Source organism: Corvus moneduloides, chromosome 3, assembly GCF_009650955.1.
Source record: "Corvus moneduloides isolate bCorMon1 chromosome 3, bCorMon1.pri, whole genome shotgun sequence".
Taxonomy (NCBI): domain Eukaryota; kingdom Metazoa; phylum Chordata; class Aves; order Passeriformes; family Corvidae; genus Corvus; species Corvus moneduloides.
In genome coordinates, this window is record NC_045478.1 from 60,240,702 (window position 1) to 60,246,828 (window position 6,127).

Sequence of the window (6,127 nt, forward strand, 5' to 3'; positions counted from 1 at the left end):
CAAAGTTGGGAGACTTTTTTTTTTCTATCCAGGTAGTAAAATTCCATAGGATTTCGCAGGGAGAACAGAAGTACAAATTAAATCCTAGAAAAGCACACAGTATGTGATGACAAACACCAAAGAACATAAATGTGAATGTACTGGTATGCCTGTGGTCACATCCTGCACGTTTGCTAATCTGAATTTGGCAGTATTAAATCTGCATCCACAAAATGCATCTGAACCTTCTGTGTGGGCACAATGAGCAACAGGAGCACTATAATACTTAAGTCAGATTCTTCTGACTCCTATTAGCCTCTATTCTTGCTTTAAAATTTTAAAAGCTACAGCATTACTAGATAGGGAAAAAATCCTGCTTCAGCTATGGTGAGCAAGAATGTTGGCCTAGATTTCACCAATAACACTGTTAAAACATGCTGCAGGACTCCAACACTCAAAATACATTCCTCCTTTTTGGTCTTTGTGAAGGATAAGGCCAAAGCAGGAAACCCATGTGTCATAAGATTTCTTCAGTTACTTTGTGGTTTCTAGCTTTCAGCAAGAGAACAATCCCCTCAGATATCTTCAGGAAAGGAAATCTCTGGAAAATCCTGCAGGCAGCCAAATGCTTAGGTGGATCGATGTACCAGTCTCTTAAGGAGATGCATTAAAGATGCATTAATTGGCATGCACCACTGCTTTTCTCTAATGATGCTGTGCACTCAGAGCAGTTGATAACACTGACAAAAACCTCCGATTAAATCTGGAGGGGAAAAACATGTTTTGTGTCTTTTCAAAAGGCTATCAGTGAGCAACCAGTAGAACTAACATTCAAGCAAAACTCAGGAATACAGGATTTTAAGCAATACAGTGATTGTTTTAGAAAAATATTGTATGGTTCCTGAGCAGCCTTTTATGACTGAATGTAGTCCCTGCACCTTTTCAAAATTCAGTAGAGTGAATAACACAGACATATGAGGGCAGCACCAATAACCTTGTTTATCAATTGTACCATATACCAATATGTCATTCTTAATGTAACATTTGACTGATTACAACTTAAGGTCATCGATGTAAATACAAAGTCAATAATGTGAGATGAGCTCAGATTAAATGTCAGCAGGTGTTCAAAGTCCACAACTGACAGTACACCTGAAGTACACCTTATGAACAGGATTCTCTTGTATTTAAAACTTTACAAATATCACCACAAATATTGAATGGAACATAAAGCAAGACTTCAGCCCCTTCCCTCCCCACACTTCACTAGCAGATGGAAAAAGTTCAAATATGAAGCGACCTTAGGGACTTCAGGCCAGCTCACCTCAGTGAGCTGATCTGCTGCACTTTTGCTCTCAGCCCTAATCAGCAGAACTGTTTTGCAGCTCAACATTAGTGACAAACCAGGCTGTGATGGTGGGGCACCCAAAACCAACAGATATTAATTTTCTCTTGATATGTCTATCAGGTTTGCAGTATTCTATTTAACTCTGCTTAGATGGTGTCCAGGATTGAGATCCAAATGGATAAAAGGGGCATGTAACGTAGCAAAATAGTGTAGCAATTGCTCAAAGGCAAATAATTATGAAACATGCATGGTACAGATCAAAGTTAAGTTATTTAAATGCAGAGAAAACCAAACTGAATGGGAGTAGGCAGCTGTGCTTTTAAATTCAATGTAGTTAATGAGCAGCATAATACTCAGTAGCAAACTACTGCCCTACGCTGGTACATTTTGCTATTTCTTAGAAATCTAAACTCTGGGAAATGAAGTCATCAATTCAGAACAGAAAGCTTACTTGCTATCAGTTGCACAAAGTTTATTTGCTACTTTGCTATGAACACAATCAAATGGACATGTGCCTTCCATGAAATACTCAAGGTGCAAAGATTCTTGCATTTTCATTTGCTAATGGTGTCACAGTTTTATTAGAAACAGACAAAAAGAGGATTTCAGTGTTCACTGATTTACTCTCCTGCTAAATAACTTTTTTCTAAATCTGACCTTTAAAAAGATCACTATTGTTACCAAAATTTGAAGCCCTTGCTTTTTTTTCCTTTAATCTGACACTTGGTCAATGAATATTTGCAAAAACAGGTTTGTTGGGAATGTGAATGTAATAAAAACGAAGCTACACCTCTTAAAGGAAAAAAACCCCAAACAAAACCCAATTACTTTAAATTCATAAATCTTAATATGAGATTATTCTAATTTTTTAAAAAATAGATTTCACAACTTTCCTGCAATAGCAAATTCTCCAGTCTATAAAGTCTTATACACAAATATTGGTACTAATATCTGCTTAGGGCACTCAGGCTTCCTGGACACCTTTAGCACCTTCAGGCCTTTTTTCGTGTGTAGAAAGACAATTCATTCTTCTTCCAGGTTTTCTTAGCAGTGGACTGACATTCAGTTGTCCATGGGTAGGTTCAGCACATAAGGCGTATTTCAGAGGACACAGTTTTCCCAGTGAGGACAAGAGCAACATTTTCTAAAATTTCTCAATCTCCAACCTGACTGACAGGGTCCTTGGAAAAATCAAGGCAATAAAATGTCCTTGGCTGTGTTAAGAGCAATCTGTGTCTCCTTTGAATCCATCTTTGTAAGAGAATATTCATAATGTAACTGGTGTTTAATTAAAAAAATGTTGTCTTCCCCTCAGACAGGAAAACTTTTGCACTATTAAAACTATCTCAGCCTTTCTATGGTTTAAAAAAAAGTGTAGTAAATACCTGGGCTTATATCCTTAGCAACTATGTGCACAGCTGTACTCCAAATGCAAGCTTGCAGTATTTATCAAGTATCCCCAAAAACTAATTTAACTTGAGTCACCATTTGGCTGTAATTGTATCTGGATGGATTATCAGTCAGGGGATGTCTTCAGGACAAGCTCTGGAGTTCACTCACTGGCGTGGTCAGTCCCTAACAGGAAAAAACACCTGACCACTCTGAGGCACACATAGATTCATAGGGGTGTGGGAACACTGCAAGTGCTGCCATCTCAGAGACAAGAGATGCAAATCAAATTGGGTCTGTGTAGCTGTACATTATCATACAGCTGACTTTATATGCTTTCCAGGAAGTTATATATAGATATAGATATATAGATGTATAGATAGATATACACACACACACGCATATATATAAAAACTGTTAAAATTTACTGGTAATTAAAAATAATCCTTGTAAAAGCTTTCTGAAGAAGTTTAGTAACTTCTTGTTATAAAGATGTAAGAAAAATATGTGATAATTCCACTAAGAGCCATAAAAGCTTGTTTTAAGGAGATATAAAGACAGCACTAAGTCTGCAGCCTAGTATTCAGGAAGCTTCTCTAAAAGAGAGAGAGTTCACTGATGTCAAAGTTGGGCTTTCTGCTGCCCAGATCTTTAACAACTAATTACCTGACGGACCTCTCTGTATCACTTTCTTCTCAGAGCAGCAATCCATAGGTTTTCTCTTTCTCCCACACCTGTAGGCTGCAGCAGCCTTTTCCAGTGCACCTGAGAGCTCATTCTCTGCTGCAGATATACCATGGGTTTGCCTTGCTCCATTTCCTGTCCTTGCAAGTCAAGGACAGCCTTTGCAAGAGCCGACTGGCCTTTCTTTAGTTCCTGATACTTCAAGGTCCTTTAAAATGCCAAGAAATGTACGTACGGTACTCCAAGCATTTTCTTTTTACTTTTGAGAAAGGCTTTATCTCATTTTCCCTCTAATTCCTCGCTTTCCTGACCTGCAGACTAATTATTTTTATGAGTATTTTACAGTAGGAAGCGTTTTCCCTCAGAGCCTGCCTTCCCTGGGGACAAACAGCATCCCTCAGAGCTGGGAAACATTATGGTGCTTGTGTTGGTCCAGAGGGCTGCCATGTGAAACCAAGGGGTGGAATAGAAACCCAGAACTGAGGAGGTAAAACCAAGGAGGAGCCATCCAGTTAATGGATAATTAAGTTAATGAGTAACACACCGTCATTCAAGGAACCTAAAACCCAGGGGTGAGCTGTCCTGCCCACACATTCATAATCTGGTTCCTATCCCATTTTATCATTATAGGTGAATCAATATATGAGTTTGGCTTTTGTGTGGGACAGATCATGATGTGCCCTCTCATGCAAGGACCGATGCTGCTGCTGGGGGTTATGATACCACCTATTACTTGAAAAGCTAATTTACTCCAGTTACTCCAGATACAACCCAAGGTGGGTGTCAACACATTTGTTCCAGCAGCACTAGAAAGTCCCAGGTTAGTTCTCACTGTGTAATGTGATGAGCAAACAGAACAAAAGAGTATTTCAGTTAAATGTCCTCTTCCCAAAGGTACCAGAGGACTGGTTACCAAATTGTTGCCCTTATTTCCCTAAACAAAAATTATAGGTGTAGCTTGATAATACACTTACTAATTTGAAAATACTGAAGGAAGACATCCCAGAATATTAAGCTCTGCAGGATGATTCCACTTATCTCTACATGTCCCTGGCTGCCTGCCTCTTGCTCAGCTAGCATATTTCCCACAAATGTAATCTACACTTGCAGAGATAAATTAAAAATAACTAGGTGCTGACAAGGGGTAAAAAATGCAGGAATACTTTCTACGTGCTCATGAACACAAACAATGGTGGAAGGTTTACCATCCCACTCCTTAGAGTGTATCTGAGCTAGACCCTTTATTTGTACTACTAAGAAGACACAAAGGAGGTCTGGCTTCTGAACGTAACAGAAAGTAGCCAAACTCTAGACAAAATACTGGGAGATCTTGAGTTTAAATCACCACTGATAGACAGAAAATGTTAGGTATGTTATACACAGAATAGAAGCAGCCTTGAGTGTACCTCTGCATCTATTTTATGTAGAAAAAGTTTCAATTTCTTATCCTGCTTGGTTTATGTGCATTTTTAGTACTGTAATGTTTACGTTTGCACATGAGGAAATCAAGTCAATTTGCTACATTAATGTTCTTATTAAGGCCTACTCTAATATTACAGTGCATCTCTCATGCTGCCATATCCAGCGATGGCTTCATCTGTTAATTGGTATCTTGAATGCTTAAAACAAATACCTGCAAGAAAAGCAGAAGCAGGAAACAGTGTACAATAATCACAGTGTATCTCTTTTCACTTTTAAATGAGGTAAGACTTCAAAGGAATTTATTCAGGTCCTTTCTCCTTGTGGTCACCTTACCACCCTACCTTGGGTAGCCACATCAAATCACTTGTAGCGTGGTTTTGAAACGTTTTAAGTTCTCACCGAAAAAAATCTGTATATTCATGTATACACATACATGTGGATATTGGACCACGTGCATTGGGTTCTGTTCTGTAGTGATTATATTCTTTCTGCTACCAGTAGCAGTCAGGAGAGATTTCTGGAGCACCTTCAGCACTGACATAGTGACAATCAGTTTCATCTGTGCAACCCAGCTGACAGACTATTTTAGCCTGCAGCAACTTTACGACGTTGCCGGCAAAAGGCAGAAGCATTTACCCAATAGCACAGCTTGCAGAATGTGAAGCTTACGGATGGTAAGAAGGATGAACTTTATTTAAGCACCAGCTCAGTGCTAGACTGCAATAAAGGGCAAACTGTACTTTATTGGTTTTTATTCCCAAACGAGGAAACGGATGTTTCATTTCTTTGGAGGCAGGTGAAATTTAAGTCCTTTATCTTTCATTAGCCACTGACGATACTGGCTCGCACCGACGCCGCCGAGCGGCGGCCGGGGGGCAGGCAGCCCCGACAGTCACGCTGACAAGCCCGGCACCCATCTTGCACTTTATTTACTGCTGCGCGCACTTTTCCTTCCCAGATATCCCATCTTCTCCGCCAGCCTTCCGGGAAGGCGCCAAGCGCTTTACCCAGGAGGCGCCGGGCTCCCGCTCCCCTCAGCCGCTTTGGCGGGAGACGGCGCCACTCGCCCCTTCCGGCCGGACAGCAGCGCCCCCCGCCGGCAGGAGGCCGCGCGGCACCCCAGGGATACCAACGCTGCGCGGCCCGTTTGACCGACGGTCTTTAAATCGGCGCTCTAATAACCCGCGGGAGCCGCCGCTTCCCGGCGGGGCGAGCGACGATTCCCCGCGGTAGCCGCCCCACAAGCAGCCCAAGGTACCCGCACCGCGACCCGGCACCGCTGCGGCGCCTCCTGCCGCCGCCCCG